Below are 18,578 nucleotides of genomic sequence, written 5' to 3'. Positions count from 1 at the left end.
ATCGTATCAAGTCTATTTTTCGACCACAAAACTATGAGACTAGATAATTACAGGGAAAAAATTGTAAAAAAAATACAAACAAATAGGGGCTAAACAATTCGTACTAAGTAAACAAGAGATCACTGAAAAAATCAAAGAAGAAATCAAAAGATACCTAGAAACAAATGACAATGAAAACACGATGACCCAAAACCTATGGGATGAGCAAAAGCAGTTCTAAGAGAGAAGTTTATAGCTATACAAGCCTACCTCAAGAAACAAGAAAAATCTCAAATAAACAACCTGACCTTACACATAAAGCAATTTGAGAAAGAAGAACAAACAAAACCCAAAGTTAGCAGAAGGACAGAAATCATAAATATCAGATCAGAAATAAATGAAAAAGAAATGAAGGAAACAATACCAAACATAAATAAAACTAAAAGCTGGTTCTTGGAGAAGATAAGCAAAATTGATAAACCATTAGCTAGACTCATCAAGAAAAACAGGGAGAAGACTCAAATCAATAGAATTAAATGAAAAAGGAGAACTGACACTGCAGAAATACAAAGGATCATGAGAGATTACTACAAGCAACTATATGCCAATAAAATGGACAAAAATCGACAACTTCTTAGAAAAGCACAACCTTCCAAGACTGAACCAGGAAGAAATATAAAGTATAAACAGAACAATCACAAGCACTGAAACTGTGATGAAAAATCTTCCAACAAACAAAAGCCCAGGATCAGATGGCTTCACAGGCAAATTCTATTAAACAATTAGAGAAAAGCTAACACCAAACCTTATCAAACTCTTCCAAAATACTGCAGAGGGAGGAGCACTCCCAAACTTATTCTCCGAGGCCACCATCACCCTGATACCAAAACCAGACAAAGATGTCACAAAGAAAGAAAACTACAGGCCAATATCACTGATGAACACAGATGCAAAAATCCTCAACAAAATACTAGCAAACAGAATCCAGCAGCACATTAAAAGGATCATACACCATGATCAAGCAGGTTTTATCCCAGGAATGTAAGGATTCTTCAATATATGCAAATCAATCAATGTAATAAACCATATTAACAAATTCAAAGAGAAAAACCATATGACCATCTCAATAGATTCAGAAAAAGCTTTTGACAAAATTCAATACCGATTTATGATAAAAACCCTCCAGAAAGTAGGCATAGAGGGAACCTACCTCAACATAAAAAAGGCCATATATGACAAACCCACAGCCAACATCATTCTCCATGGTGAAAACCTGAAACCATTTCCTCTAAGATCAGGAATAAGACAAGGTTCCCCAGTCTCACCACTATTATTCAACATTGTTTTGGAAGTTTTAGCCACAGCAATCAGAGAAGAAAAAGAAATAAAAGGAATCCAAATCGGAAAACAAGAAGTAAAACTGTCACTGTTACAGATGACATGACACTATACATAGAGAATCCTAAAGATGCTACCAGAAAACTACTAGAGCTAATCAGTGAATTTGGTAGAGTAGCAGAATACAATATTAATGCACAGAAATCTCTTGCATTCCTATACACTAACGATGAAAAATTTGAAAGAGAAATTAAGGAAACACTCCCATTACCACTACAATAAAAAGAATAAAATACCTAGGAATAAACTTACCTAAGCAGACAAAAGACCTGTATGCAGAGAACTATAAGACACTGATGAAAGTAATTAAAGATGATACAAACAGATGGAGAGATACACCATGTTTTTAGATTGGAAGAATCAACACTGTGAAAATGACTATACTACTCAAAGCAATCTACAGATTCAATGCAATCCCTATCAAACTAAAAATGGCATTTTTCACAGAACTAAAAGAAAAAATTTCACAATTTGTATGGAAACAAAAAAGACCCCAAAGAGCTAATGCAATCTTAAGAAAAACAGAGCTGGAGGAATCAGGCTCCCTGACTTTAAACAATGCTACAGAACTACAGTAACCAAGACAGTATGGTACTGGTACAAACAGAGAAATATAGATCAATGGAACAGGATAGAAAGCCCAGAGATAAACCCATGCACACATGGTCACCTTAGCTTTGACAAAGGGGGCAAGAATATGCGATGGAGAAAAGACAGTGTCTCTTCAATAAATGGTGCTGGGAACACTGGACAACTACATGGAGAAGAATGCAATTAGAACACTCCCTAACACCATACACAAAAATAAACTCAAAATGGATCAAAGACCTAAATATAAGGCCAGACGCTATAAAACTCTTAGAGGAAAACATAGGCAGAACACTCTATGACATAAATCGCAGCAAGATCCTTTTTGACTCATCTCCTAGAGAAATGGAAATAAAAACAAAACTAAACAAATGGGACCTAAGAAAACTTAAAAGCCTTTGCACAGCAAAGGAAACCATAAACAAGACGAAAAGACAACCCTCAGAATAGGAGAAAATATTTGCAAATGAAGCAACTGACAAAGGATTAATCTCCAAAATGTACAAGCAGTTCATGCAGCTCAATATCTAAAAAACAAACAACCCAATCCAAAAATGGGCAGAACACCTAAAGAGACATTTCTTCAAAGATATACAGATTGCCAACAAACACATGAACAGATGCTCAACATCACTAATCATTAGAGAAATGCAAATCAAAACCACAATGAGGTGGGGCTTCCCTGGTGACGCAGTGGTTGAGAGTCCGCCTGCTGATGCAGGGCACAGAGGTTCGTGCCCCGGTCTGGGAAGATCCCACATGCTGCGGAGTGGCTGGGCCCGTGAGCCATGGCCGCTGAGCCTGCGCATCCGGAGCCTGTGCTCCGCAACGGGAGAGGCCACAACAGTGAGAGGCCCGCGTACCGCAAAAAAAAAAAAAAAAAACCCACAATGAGGTATCACCTCACACTGGTCAGAATGGCCATCATCATAAAATGTACAAACAATCAATGCTGGAGAGGGTGTGGAGAAAAGGGATCCCTCTTGCACTGTTGATGGGAATGTAAATTAATACAGCCACTATGGAGAACAGTATGGAGGTTCCTTAAAAAACTATGTGCTATGCATAGCACAGGGAGATCAGCTCAGTGCTTTGTGACCACCTAGAGGGGTGGGATAGGGAGGATGGGAGGGAGGCGCAAAAGGGAGGGGATATGGGGATATATATATACATGTAGCTGACTTATTTGTTATACAGCAGAAACCAACACAGCACTGTAAAACAATTATACCCCGATAAAGGTGTTAAAAAAAATAAAAGGCAGAAACAGACAATTCAACAGTAGTTGGAGACTTCAATACCCTTTTCCAACAGACAAGATCAACAAGGCAATAGAAGATTTCAGTAACACTGTACACTAACTAGATGTAACAGACATTGAGCACTCCATCCAACTACAGAAGAACACACATTCTCCTCATGTGCACATGGAAAGACCGAAAAACAAGTCTGAATAAATTTAAAAGAATTAAAGGGCTTCCCTGGTGGCGCAGTGGTTGAGAGTCCGCCTGCCGATGCAGGGGACACAGGTTCGTGCCCCGGTCCAGGAAGATCCCACATGCCGCGGAGCGGCTGGGCCCATGAGCCATGGCCGCTGAGCCTGCGCGTCCGGAGGCTGTGCTGCGCAGCAGGAGAGGCCACAACAGTGAGAGGCCCATGTACCGCAAAAAACAAAAAAACAATTAAAAATCACACTATGTTCTTGAACACAATGCAGCTAAGAATCAGTAACATAAGAAAATTTGGAAAATTCATAAATATGAACATTATTCAACATACTCCTAAATATCCATGTGTCAAAAAAGAAATCACACGGAAAGTTATAAAACTTTCAGATGAAAGAAAAGGAAAACACAGCATATCAAAGCTTGTTAAATGCAGCTAAAGCAGTGCTTAGAGAGAAACTTACAGCTGTAAATGCCTGATTATTACAGAAGATCTGATATCAACATTCTAAATTTTCCCTGTAAGAAACTAGAAAAAACTAAACACAAAGCAAGAAAAAGGAAACAGTAGATTAAAGCAGAAATAAATGCAATACAGAAAAGCAACACAGAAAATCAACAAAATCAAGTTGATATTTATGAAAATATGAAAAAATTGACAAATCTTTGGAAAACCAAGAAAAATAGAGGAAGACTTAAATTGCTAAAATCAGAAATGAAAGAAAGGTTATAAGGCAGTATTTGGACATGTGTAAGCCAACAAATTGGATTAACTGGATGAAAGAGACAAATTCCTAGAAATCTACTAAGGCTGAATCATAAAGAAGCAGAACATATGAATAGACCTAGAACTAATAAAGAGATTGAATCAGTGATCAAAAACCTCCTGACAATGAAAAGCCCTGAATCTGATGGTTTCACTTTAAAGCAAACATTTGAAGAACACCAATCCCTCTCAAACTCTTCTCACAACTGACCACATTTTATCAACATTCTTTATGAAAACAGCATTACCTGTATAAAGCCCGACAAAGACCCTACCAGAAAAGACAACTAGAGATTAATTTTCCTTATGCTGTTGATGCAACAGTTCTTAACAATACGCCAGCAAACCAAATGCAGCAGCATATGAAAAGGGTTATACACCATGACCAAGTGAGATTTATTCATGGAATGTTAAGAATAGTTCACATATAAAATCAACCAATGGAATACACCACATTAAAATGAAGGGGGGAAAAAACCCCACATGCTCCATCTCAACTGATGCAGAAAAAGCATTTGAGAAAATTAACACCCTTTTATGATAAAAAAAAAAGTTCCAAAAAACTAGCATTGAAGGAAATTATCTTATCTCAATATAATAAAGGCCACATATGAAAAATCCACACCTAACGTCAAAATACTCAATGGCTGAAAAAACTTTTCCTCTAAGACCAGGAAGAAGAAAAAGATGCCCACTTTCACAGTTTCTATTCAACACAATAGTGGAAGTTCTAGCCAGACTAATTAGGGAAAAAAAGAAATAAAAGACATCCAAACTGGAAAGGAAGGAGTAAAATTATTTGTTTGAGGATGTCATGATCTTACCTGGAATCTCAAGGAATCCTGAATAGCCAAAACAATCTTGAAAAAGAAGAACAAAACTGTAGTTCTCACACTTCCTGATTTCAAAACATACTACAAAGCTAATCAAAACAGTGTGGTACTGGCATAAAAACAGACATATAGACCTAAGGAGTATAATAGAATCCAGAAATAAACACTTGCATAATGGTCAAATCATTTGTAACAAGGGTGCTAAGACCATTTAATGGAGAAAGGACAGTCTCTTCAACAAACATGCTGGGGAAGTTGGATATTCACATGTAGACCTTTTCTACCTTACATCATGCACAAAAAATTAACTCAGAATGGATTAAAGCCCTGGACATAAGAGCTAAAACTATAAAACTCTTAGATGACAACACAGGGGAAAAGCTTCATGACACTGGACTTGGCAACGATTTCTTGGATATAACACCAAAAGAAAAAGCAACAAAATAAAAAAATAGATAAATTGGACTTGATCAAAATAGAAAGTTTTGTGCATCAAAGGACATTACCAACAGAGTGAAAAGACAGCCCATAGGAGAAAACATTTGCAAATCACATATCTGATAAGAAATTAACATACAGAATATATTAAAAAAAAAGTCCTACAACTCAAGGACAAAAAAAAATTGGGCAAAGAACAAATAAATACATGAAAAGACGCTGAACATCACTAAGCATTAGGGAAATGAAAATCAAAAGCAAAATGAGATATTACCTGTGCTCATTAGGATGGCCATGACTAAAAACAAAAATTAAAACCAAAAAAAACAAGTGTTGACAAAGATTTAGAGAAACTGGAACCCTGGTGCACCATTAATGGGAATGTAATATGCTACAACCACTGTGAAAAACAATACGGGTTCCTAAAAAAAGTTAAAAATAGAATTACCTAGAGATCCAGCAATTCTACTTTTGGGTATATACCCAAAAGAATTGAATGCAGGGTCTCCAAGAGGTATCTACACCCACGTTCACAGCAACATTATTCACAACAGCCAAAAGGTAGAAGCCACCCAAGTGTCCATTGGTGGAGAATGTATGAACAAAACATGGTATATGCATGCAATGGAATAGTTTTCAGCAGTAAAAAAGACAGGACATTCTGACATGTTACAACACGGATAAACCTTGAAGACAATATGCTAAGTGAAATAAGCCAGTCATAAAAGGACAGTTGCTGTATAATTCTATTTATACAAGGTACCTAGAGTAGTCAGATTCATAGAGGTAGACTGTAGATGGTAGTTGCCAGGGGCTGGGAGGATAGGGAATTGGGGAGTTATAGTTTAATGGGTACTGAATTCAGTTTGGGATAATGAAAAGTTCTGGAGACGGACAATGGTAATGGTTGCACAACAATTTTAATGTACTTAAATGCCACTGAACTATGCACTTAAAAATGTCTAAGATGATAAATTTTGTTATGTATATATTGCTACACTAAAAAAAAAAGTAACTCAAAATAGATCATAGACCCCAAAATTAGGTCCCTTAGTTTCATGATGAGTTTGTATACACAACACTATTGTCACCATCCATGCAAGAAAAAGTTATGTTGGACTCCATTACAGTTAAAAACTTGTGTTTAACAAAGAGTTAAACTTTTGTGCATATATAATACATATAACAAGCAAATATAAAGAAGAACCAAACAGAGACAAAGAATACAGTAAGTGAAATGAAAAATACACTAGAAGGAATCAACAACAGACTGAATGATACAAGGGAATGGATCAGCAAGCTGGAAGACAGAGTAGAAATCACTGTAGCAGAACAGACAAAAGGAAAAAAAAAGAAAGGAGGACAGCCTAAGAGACCTTTAGAACAACATCAAGCATACTACGTTTGCATTGTAGGGGTCCCAGAAGGAGAAGAGAGAGAAAACATATTGTAAGACATAACAGCTGAAAATTTCCTTAACTGGGAAAAGGAAACACAGACCTCCAGGTCCAGGAATCACAGACATCCCTAACAGGATCAACCCAAAGAGAACCACACCAAGATAAACAGTAATTAAAATGGCAAAAATAAAAGATAAAGAGAGAATATTAAAAGCAACAAGTTACACTCAAGGGAACTCCCATGACTATCAGCTGACTTTTCAGCATAAACTCAGCAGACCAGAAGGGAGGGACATGATATTTAAAGTGATGAAAGGGGTAAACCTACAACAAAGAATTTCATTCAGATTTGATGGAGAGATCAAAAGTTTCACAGACAAGCAAGCTAAGAGTTCAGCACCATCAAATCAACTTTACAAGAAATGTTAAAAGGAAATTTTCTAGGCGGAAAAAAAAAAAAAAAAAAAAAGGCCACAACTAGAAACATGAAAATTATAAAAGGAAAAATCTCATTGGTAAAGGCAAATATACAGTAAAGGTAATAAATCAGCCATGTATAAAGCTAGTAGGGAAAGTGTAAAGAAAGAAGTAGCAAAATCATCTACATCTGCAATAAGCAGTTAAGGGATACGCAAAACAAAAACATGTAAAATACAATGTCAAAAACAGTAAATGTGGGGTGGCAGGACTAAAAATGCAGGGTTGTTAAAATGCACTTGAACTTAAGAGACCACAAGGGATCAATCCTAAAGACCAAAAGCCAACATCCTGGGAAGAGTGAAGCTTATGAATGTAATGAGCCCACCAGGTCCTTGGTGATATTAAACTGCTAAGCTAAGCACACTATTCCTGGATTTCTTATGTACAATAAGAAATTTCTTTATCAAATACATTATTATGTCATGCACAATGTTAAAATGAAATATATGAGTTTGATATTTTAAGGAACCAAATCTATAACTATGTAAACTGTTGGCTCCATCATACTTCTGGACAGAAAAAAAAATTATTTTAAAATACATTCTAATTGAAAATTGGTACTCCATAGTTGGAAAGTACTGTCACAAGATTCAGTCAGTCATCTCTGCTTTACTATAAAAGACATGTATGCAAAGTATGTTTCACTATTAGCCCTCAATATTTTAATAATTCATACTTATGGTACTTTCTGCTTATATCATATATACCTGGTTAGTAAAATGCTCCATCAAAAATAAATTTTTTATTAGAAAGCTTTTAAATATAAACACAAGGAGAACACAAATGGTTTTAAAAAGCAAATAAATGACTATACCTAAAGGCTTTGCTTTTCTTCCTCCTACCTAATAATATTGGAATGCAAGTCAGAAAAACAATTTTACTGCTTATTTCTCCAGATGAAATGACTTTTTCGCAAAAATTAAAAAAAATTTGTCAGTCTCAGGCTTCCGTGGTGGCGCAGTGGTTCAGAGTCCGCCTGCCGATGCAGGGGACACGGGTTCGTGCCCCGGTCCGGGAAGATCCCACATGCCGCGGAGCGGCTAGGCCCGTGAGCCATGGCCACTGAGCCTGTGCGTCTGGAGCCTGTGCTCCTCAACGGAAGAGGCCACAACAGTGAGAGGCCCGCGTACCGCAAAAAACAAGTCAGTCTCACATTAAATAGTTGAATAAATGACATGGCTATCATGTTGGATAGACCAAGCATTCATTAAATATTTGTAAAAGAACTGCTTTTCCCTCACTCAAGTTTTCAAATTTAAGTTATCAACTACCAACCAACTTAAAGGAAACTAAGATCCCAAGAACTGTCTTTGTAAATATTCCTATTTCTATCAACATTCTTTAACAATAAAAATATTCAACTCCAGGGCATTCCCTGGTGGTCCTGTGGTTAGGACTTGGCGCTTTCACTGCCGTGGCCCGGGTTCAATCTCTGGTCTGGGAATTAAGATCCCACAAGCTATGGGGCGCAGCCCAAAAAAAAAAAAAATTCAACTCCAAGTGATCAATTCATTCAACACATATTTGTTGAGCTCTATTATATGTCAGCTAGATGCTGGGAACAATGGTAGCAATAGAAGAAACTATCCCGGCTCCCACTTCATGAAATGTAAAATTTTAAATGGAAATAAACACTCTGAAGGACAAGGACACAGGTCAGGGACAGTCTATTACAAAGGATTCTGAGATACACACAGGCAAAAATTATCCTTTTACAGCAGCAGCAACAGACACCATGCCAAGTCCTGATCAAAGCACATTACTATCATTTTATCCTCACTACAATCTTTTGACACAGGAACTATTATTATCCCCACTTTATAGATGACAAAACTCAGAACAACAGAGCTTAAGTACTTGCCCGATTCACATGATTAGTAAGTGGCAAAGCTGGTATTACATCCAGGGAGTCACATACCTCCAGAGTATGTGCTACTAGCCACTTGTATTACTTACAATGCCTTTCTTAGAGAGCCCGAATTTCTTCACAAATAGAATCAGCACATACATATGGTAGGTAGCCTGGACTGCAGCAACCTGAGTTAAGTGGTAATAGGAGTCTCAGGCAAAGTAAAGCACAGACCTTTACTTACCCACCTATCCCTTACCCACACTAAGAAGTCTGGCCTGGATAGTGTGTATCTGGGCAAATGACAATCTTCACCAATCCCTTCACCTGCTTTCTCAACATGACCTGAAAAGTTCAGATGAACTAGGACACCTGGCTTTTGTCAACCAGGTCATCTGCTGCCAACTGGAAAAAGATAAGGTTGAAAGCTACTCCCTTTGTCCCCCATATAACCCCCAACTCAAGGATCACAGTACACAGTAAACACCAGCGACTTGTCAACATAGAAGCAAGAGAGAGTCTATAATATATACCAACTGAATAAAACTGAAAGCTCACAAAGAAATCCATATACCTATGTCCAATTGATTTTTGCCAACAGTGCCAAACCCATTCAATCAATGAGCAAAGAACAGTCTCTCCAACAAATGGTGCTAAGACAACTCAATTTCCACATATAAAGAATGAAGGTGGAACCTTACCTCATACCACACACAAAAATTAACTCAAAACAGATGAATGAACTAAGCTAAAAGCCATGAAACTCCTAGAAGAAAACACAGAGATAAATCTTAGATTTAGTAATGGATTCTTAGACATGACTCCAAAATGACGAGCAACAAAAGAAACAACAGATATCGAGCTTCAATGAAATTACAAACTTTTAAAATAAACCAAAGACCTATGCGGAGGGATAAATTAGGAGTTTGGGATTAGCAGGGAAAAAAAAAATAGACCTAAACGTAAGACCTAAAACTCTAAAACTCTTAGATGACAACATAGGGGAAAAGCTTCACAACATTAGATTTGACAATGATTTCTTGGCTATGACACCAAAACACACAGGCAACAAAAGTAAAAAATAAACTGGACTTTATAAAAATTTAAAACTTGTGCATCAATGGACAGAATCAACAGAGTGAAAAGGCAACCTATGGAGAAAATATCTGCAAAGCATGTTTCTGATAAGGAGTTAATCCAAATAACCCAATTCAAAATGGGCAAAGGACTTGAATATACATTTCTCTAATGAAAATATACAAATGGCCAAACAAGCATATGAGCAGATGTTCAACATGCTAATCATTAGGAAAATGCAAAATCAAAATGAGATATCACTTCACAAACATCAGGATGGCTACTATCCACAACAAAAACAAAACAGAAAATGACAAGTGTTGGGCTTCCCTGGTGGCACAGGGGTTAAGAATCCTCCTGCCAATGCAGGGGACACAGGTTCGAACGCTGGTCCAGGAAGATCCCACATGCTGCGGAGCAACTAAGCCCATGCACCACAATTACTGAAGCCCACGTGCCTAGAGCCCATGCTCTGCAACAGGAGAGGCCACCGCAGTGAGAGGCCCACACACTGCAATGAAGAGTAGCCCCTGTTCGCCACAACTGGAGAAGGCCCATGTGCAGCAACGAAGACCCAATGCAGTCAAAAATAAATAAGTAAAATAAACAAATTTATTAAAAAAATAAAAGTTAACTGTATTCTGTATTGTAAAAAAAAAAAAAAGAAAAAAATGACAAGTGTTGATGAGGAGGTGGAGAAACTAGAACCCTTGTGCACTGTTGGTGGGAATGTAAAATGGTGCAGCCACTATGGCAAACAGTATAATGGTTCCTTAAAAAATTAAAAATAGGGCTTCCCTGGTGGCACAGTGGTTGAGAGTCCGCCTGCCGATGCAGGGGACACGGGTTCGTGCCCCGGTCCGGGAAGATCCCACATGCCGCAGAGCGGCTAGGCCCGTGAGCCATGGCCACTGAGCCTGTGCATCCAGAGCCTGTGCTCCGCAACGGGAGAGGCCACAACAGTGAGAGGCCCGCGTACCGCAAAAAAAAAAAGAAAAAAAATTAAAAATAGAATTACCCAAAGATCTAGCAATTCCACTTCTGGGTAGATATGCAAAAGAACTGAAAGTCAGATCTCAAAGAAATATTGGGTTGGCCAAAAAGTTCGTTCGGGTTTTTCCATAATATGTTAACATTTTGGTCAACCCAATATTTGTACACTCATGTTCAGTGGCATTATTCACAATAGCCAAAAGATAGAATCAATCTAAGTGTGCATCAAAAGATAAATAGAGAAAATGTGGCACATACAGAAAATGGAATATTATTCAGCCTTAAAGGAAGGAAAGGGCTCCCTGGTGGCACAGTGGTTAAGAATCCACCTGCCAACACAGGGGACATGGGTTCGAGCCCTGGTCCAAGAAGATCCCACATGCCACGAAGCAACTAAGCCCATGCACCACAACTACTGAGTCTGAGCTCTAGAGCCTGTGTGCCACAACTACTGAATACCGCGTGCCTAGAGCCCGTGCTCCGCAACGAGAAGTCACAGTAATGAGAAGCCATGTGCCGCAAAGAAGAGTAGCCCCCACCTGCCTCAACTAAAGAAAGCCAGTGCGCAGAAATGAGGACCCAACGCAGCCAAAAGCGTGGAGCAACAAGGACCTGACACAGCCAAAAATAAATAAATAAATAAATTTATTTTTTAAAAAATGGAAATCCTGACACATGCCACACATGCCTTAAACAATCTTGAAGACAACATGTCTTGAGGACATTATGCTAAGTGAAATAAGCCAGTCAGAAAACAACAAATTATGTATATGACTCCACTTATATGAGGTATCTAGAGCAGTCAATACTCAGAAACTGAAGGCAGAATGGTGGTTACCAGGAGCTGGAGTAAATGGGAAGTTGCTGTTTAATGGATATAGAGCTTCAATTTTACAAGATGAAAACGTTCTGGACATTGGTTGCACAACAATGTGAATATATTTAACACTACTGAACTATACACATAAAAATGATTAAATTGTAAATTTTGTTAGAATTTACAATTTTGTATATCACAATTAACATTTTTTCTTAAATCAACTGTATTTCTATATATTGGCAACAAACAGTTGTGAATTTAAAATTTCTTAATAATTTACATTTATATTACATTTACATGTTCAATAGCACCTAAAACATATGATATAGGGAAAATGTGACAAATGACACAAAAGACCTGTTGAAGCTTATAAAGCACAGCTGAAAGAAATTAAAGATCTAAAATAAATGGAGAAATTCTTCATTTATGGATCAGAAGACTATATTGTTTTCAATTCTTCCTAAACTGATCTTCTGGATCAACAAAAGCCCCATGAAAATATCAGCAGGCTTTTTTGTAGAAATTGACAAGCTGATTCTATAATTCTAAAATGCAAAGGACCCAGAATAGCCAAAACAGTTTTAAAAGAGAAGAACAAGGTTGTAGGACAAACTCTATTCGTTCCAAATCTTACTATGAATCTCCAGTAACAGCGATTGAATGGTACTGACGTAAAGATAAACAAACAGATCAATGAAACAAAATAAAGAATCCAGAATAGACTGACACATACATGGATAACTGAATTTTGACAAAGGTGCAAAGGCAATTCAGTGAATAAGTCTTTTCAACAGATGAGGCAACAATTCGTTACCATATGCAAAAAATGAACTGCCATTGATACTGTACACCATATAAAAAATTAATTCAAAATGGGTCATAAACCTAATTGTAAATTTTTTTTTCATTCTAAAAATATAAAAGGAAATTATTGTGATACTGAGTTAGGATTTCTTGGATATGAAACCAAAAACACAATCCCTAAAGAGCATATTGATAAAATTAAATTTCATTAAAACTGCTCAGAAGAAAATATTTGCAAACATGTATCTGATAAGACTTACAACCCCAATATATAAAGAACTCTTAAAACTCAATTATAAGATAATAAACGACCCAACAACAACAAATAAATAGACAATAGATGTGAACAGACACTTCACCAAGAGGATATACAAATGGCAAGTAAGCTTATGGAAAGATGTTGAACATAATTAGCCATAGGGAGATGCCAAAATAAAAGCACGGTAAGATACCACTACAGACCTACTAGAAGGGCTAAAATGGACTGACCAAGTGTTGATGAGGACGTAGATGAACTCTCATACTGCTAGTGCCAATGCAAAATTAAAATTTTAAAATTTAAAAAACAGTTGGGCAGTTTCTTAAAAAGTTAAACAATACACCTACCATATGATCCAGCCATTCCACTTCTAAGTGTTTACTTAAAAGAAAATAAAGTATACTCCATACAAAGACTGGTTCATGAATGCTCATCGCCGCTTTATTTGTAACCGCCAAAAACTGGTGATAAACCGAACGTTCACCAAGGGATGAATGGATAAACAAACTGATACATCCATACAACTGAACACTACTCAGCAACAAAAAGGAATGCACTACTGATTTATACAACAACATGAATAAATCTCAAAATAATTTATCTGAGTTGAAAAAAGCCAGACCAGAAAGAATATATTCTGTATGAGCCCATTTATATAAAACTTTAGAAAATTAAAACTAATATATAGTAACAGAAAGTAGATAAATGCTTGCCTGGGAAGGTGCAGGTGGATAGAGGATGTACAAAATGGGCACAAGGAAACTTTTAGGGGTGATGGGTATGTTCACTATTTTGATTGCAGTAATGATTTCACAAGTGTCAAAACACAAATCTGTACACTGTAAACATATATAGTTTTTATAATTATATTTCAATAAAGCTGTTTTTAAAAGACAAGCAAATACAAAGCTACATATAAAAAAGTCAGGCATCGGGCCTCCCTGGTGGCGCAGTGGTTGAGAGTCCGCCTGCCGATGCAGGGGATACGGGTTCGTGCCCCGGTCTGGGAGGATCCCATATGCCGCGGAGCGGCTGGGCCCGTGAGCCATGGCCGCTGGGCCTGCGCATCCGGAGCCTGTGCTCCGCAACGGGAGAGGCCACAACAGTGAGAGGCCCGCATACCGCAAAAAAAAAAAAAAAAAAAAAAAAGTCAGGCATCTAGAAAGGAAATTGACCAAACTTCACAAATATGATGTTTTTTTGCAGGGTTAAAAACTCTTGTTATAATTGATTACAGATATTAAGGACAAATTTCTCTTCCAATTTTCATATAACAATGCCCTTGCCATGCCACAACCTCTTTCCCCAGGCCATATCAGATTTCATAAACCACTTGTGAAGGTTCTATGAGACACTAAACTAGAAGGAGGGAGAGAGGGAAGGAAGGAAAGAGAAAGGAGGGGGAAAGGAGAGAGAAAACACCAGCAAGAAGGCGAATGAGGAATAAAAAGACGCTTCCATAGTGTAATAAAGCATGTTTATCTCATCTGTATAGCTAACATCATCCTTGACAGTGGAAAAAATATATATTCCTGTTACGCAGAGAAGGCTGTGCACTTTTACAATTACCACTGAGCATTTTCCTGGATATAGTTCATATAATACAGAAATAAGACATGAAATTAATGCCACTTGAAAAATTTGTGAGTATTTATCCAGAAGACCCTAAAGAATATTTTTTAAAGATAAGGTAAAAATTACCAATGTCAGCAATAAAAAAAAATAGACTAAAGATCCTACAGTAATTAAAAAGAGCCTAAGAGGCTGTTAGGAACAACTTTATGCCAATTAATTTGAAATTTTAGATGAAATGGACAAATTCCTAGGAAAACACAACCTACTAAAATTGACAGAAAGAAACAGAAAATCTACATTGTTCTAGAACTACATTAGCCAAAAAAACTGAAGAACCATAAAGTTCTACAACTGTATTACCATCTTACACAAACTCTTCAGAGAATAAAAGAAAACAGAACTCTCCAATCTGTTTTATAAGGCCAACCAAAACTTACATAAAAGCAACAAGCTAATTTCATTGATAAGCATAATTACTGGTTTAAACTAGACTAATTTACTTCTCTAACATACATTTTAGACTATTTTAGATTAAAGGACTATTTTAGATTAAAAGATACGCTGTAGTCCCTGTCTTCAGAGACTCAATCTAGTAAGAAAACCAGTGGGAAAGGATGCTCAGATATCCTAAGAAGAAAGTTTTTACAAAATCCTGCCTATACTAGGCCTAAGAACAATACAACAGCAGCAACAACGTCTGTGTTCTGATAAAGGCTTGAAAGTTGACTAGAGATCTGCATAATTCTTAATATGAAATATAAATGTTTCTGCTATGAAAGCACAACGCATTTACTTTTATAAATTGCGATAGATCAACTGCTCACAAATGCTTTTCATTTCTCCTTTTATCTGCTATAATTTACTTAACAGAGTTTGGTTGTGCTAATGTCCCAGTACTATTTTATTACTAAAATAATCATACTGATTCCTAACAGTGTTAAGAATTGAAAGCTAATTAAAAAAAAAAATTCCCCTAAAATTTCCCTAGGTCTGCTTTCACTTTTTTTTTTTTTTTTTTTTTTTTTGGCCGTGCCACCCGTGGGATGTGGGATCTTAGTTCCCTGACCAGGGATGGAACCCGTGCCCCGCTGCAGTGGAAGCGTGCAGTCTTAACCACTGGACCACCAGGGAAGTCCCCTCTTTCACCTTTTTACAAACAAAACATATCTAGTCATTTTAGCCTTTTTGGTGGGGTAACAAGCTGCTCTTCAGTACTATTTCCATTTTGCCTATAAAGTATATAATATTCTTGTCCTTATAAATCAAAATTAGTCTTTACAGGAGCCCCTCTGAAACGGTCTGAGGACTATCAATTAAAAACACATCAAATGTCACCAGAATGGCATTGATCCTGAGAGGCCCTACATCAGAGATTTTAACTGGTATCTAAGTACTGGCTTTTTGGAGTCAATGAACATTCTGAAATACACAGTATGCTAAACTCAGTTGTGTTTTCTTTGCAGAAAATCCTTAATTCTCTTCAGATGCTCAGAGGTAAATGATTCCAAAAGGATATGCATTCAATGATAATGCAAATAATTCTGACACAACATTTCAAGGTGTATGTACACGCACAATTAGGAAGGGATAGAGCAAAGAAAGGACAATAAAACAAGAACTTATTTACTACACACAACTCCCTTTTCTAGATTGTAATGGTCTCTTAGAATAAATATGTGATTCCCTTCTATTATTCAGGTCAATACATCTCTTTGCCAAACAAGGTAGAAAAAAGTTTCAGCCGATTCCCTGTATGTGGGCAGTCTTGCTTGTGATTATTAGTAGCATCTAAGAACCTGAAACCATGAATACACTAGAATCAAGCTATAAGGAAATTCCAACACATTAAAATGAAGCCATGTCTTGGAGGCCAAAGAATGTAGCACCTGGAAGCAATACTAGAAAGAAACTGCAAACAGGAAAGATGCATAATTTGGGGGTACTGGCATATGACACGAACATATATGATTAAAGACATTCACTGCTTTCCCAGGCAACACACGTTACAAAAAGCACCAGTGGCTGAACCCTGCTACCTACCCATGCTAGTCATCTAAGTAGAGCAAGCACCAAAACTCACTGTCAGAATTCACTGCAATTTATCAATACTGACTAGACACACCCTAAGAGGTAAGGAAAGACTGGACAGGTTTCTATTTGTGTCTAAATGCATCAAGGCTCACAGGGAAAGCAATCGGGGAATAAACTGTCTCAGTTTCTTTGAGTACACATTCCTCAAAAAATCCTGTTCTAAGCACATAAAATCAGCAACTTTAATTTTTAGGTTGGGGTCTAGTTCCTGTATAGATTAGTAAATGGGAGAGAACTGAATGCTTTTTATCAGACAAGGATCACCTATACATTCTGACCAATCATTCATGCTTAAAATATTGAGAAATAATAACAATAAAAGCTAATATTTATTGAGGACTTACCAGGTGCCAGGTTGTAGTAACCCTCACAATTATCTGAGGTAAACACTATCATTAATTTGGAGAGGTTATATAACTTGCCCAAAGTTATACAGGTAATAAAAAGTGGGAACTGGGATTCCCAGCATGCTCACCTAATCACTATGCTTTAATGCTTCAACCTGCCAGGTTATTTTTTTTATCCTATAAGCCGAAGGGAGCCAATGAAAATATTTAAGGACAGCAGTAATGATCATATTTACACGTTAAATTACACTAATCAATACTGTGGAGAGCAGCCTGATGATGAAGTAAGCAAGGGTCTCAAGAGATAGTCAAAATCTAGGTCAAAAATGCTAAGGAACTGAACCACAGGAATGCAGAAAGGATAAAAAACCTAAAATCTTTACCTGGTAAACTTAGCTAGACTTACTAACATATTGGATGAAGAGATGGGAAAGGATGGAGTCTACCTCTCAGGTTACTAGCTTGGCCACTGGTCAGGAATTATGGTCTATCAATTCAAAGACAGGAGGAGGAGCTGGCAGTTTCGTTTCCCTTAGTCGGCAGGAAGATAAGTCTACCTTTTATGTAATCAAAAACAAAACGAGAAAAACCAATTGTATAGAATTTCCCTCCTCCTACCAAAAACACTTTCCCACTTCCCAGAAATCTTATCTTCGAAATGAGGAACTCCTAATTTTTTTTTCTCAAAAATAAGAAGTCACTTGAGCAGGAAGGGGCCTTCAACATCATTTAGCATTCTTTAAAAGCAAATTAAATCTGAAGCCGATTGCATATAATTTAATTTCCCTAAAATTTCTATTTTCTTTGGGAAAAGTCTCCTTGGCATTAGTTTCTATTCATTGTACCGTTTCTATATTTCCTGTCCTAAATAGAGCAAAAAAGGAAAAATAAAAAAAAGTATCTTTGAGAAATGACACTCTATGCTTAGAGTTCCAACGTCAGACATTTAAGCGCCACTGACAGCCTGTTCTGCCGAATCCAGGCCAATTAAACCAGTGCTTCGGAAGCCATCTGAATCTCACGTGAAACTGTTAAAAGAGATTAGCCTGAATACGCTCCTCAGTTGGGCCCTGGGATAGGCAGCTTCCCCTGAAATCCTGCTCACCAACCGCTTCTGCGACCGCCTAGAGAACCATGAAGGAACAGGAAGGCGCCGCCCAGCCTCCACCGCCAACTTCCCGGTCCAGGGCCCAATGCCGGTTCTAAAGGTTCTCCACAAATCTTCTATGTAGGCTCAAGCCAGAAAGTGCACCATGAAAATAGTATCCACTGTCGCGTGTATGGAGAACTCTGAAAGAACCAAATTACTTATATTCACGGTCCCACGTCGGGCGTCTTTTGAAATAACCAATTCGCCTACATTTTTGTCTAGCGATGAGCAGCGCTAGGAAAGCCTAGCAATGATGAATTCGGCTGGCTGACACGGAAAAGGACAG

The 18,578-nt window shown here is 37.4% G+C and overlaps 1 protein-coding gene across 1 annotated transcript in view; it reads right to left on the bottom strand.

Moving 5' to 3' along the window:
- Window positions 1-18,578, bottom strand: part of MFSD14B (major facilitator superfamily domain containing 14B) — an 87,459-nt gene that overhangs the window by 68,249 nt on the left and 632 nt on the right. The window lies entirely within an intron of this gene.

This window comes from Mesoplodon mirus, assembly GCF_964341445.2.
Source record: "Mesoplodon mirus genome assembly, chromosome: 1".
NCBI classification, from domain to species: domain Eukaryota; kingdom Metazoa; phylum Chordata; class Mammalia; order Artiodactyla; family Ziphiidae; genus Mesoplodon; species Mesoplodon mirus.
This window is presented reverse-complemented; position numbering and strand designations above follow the sequence as displayed.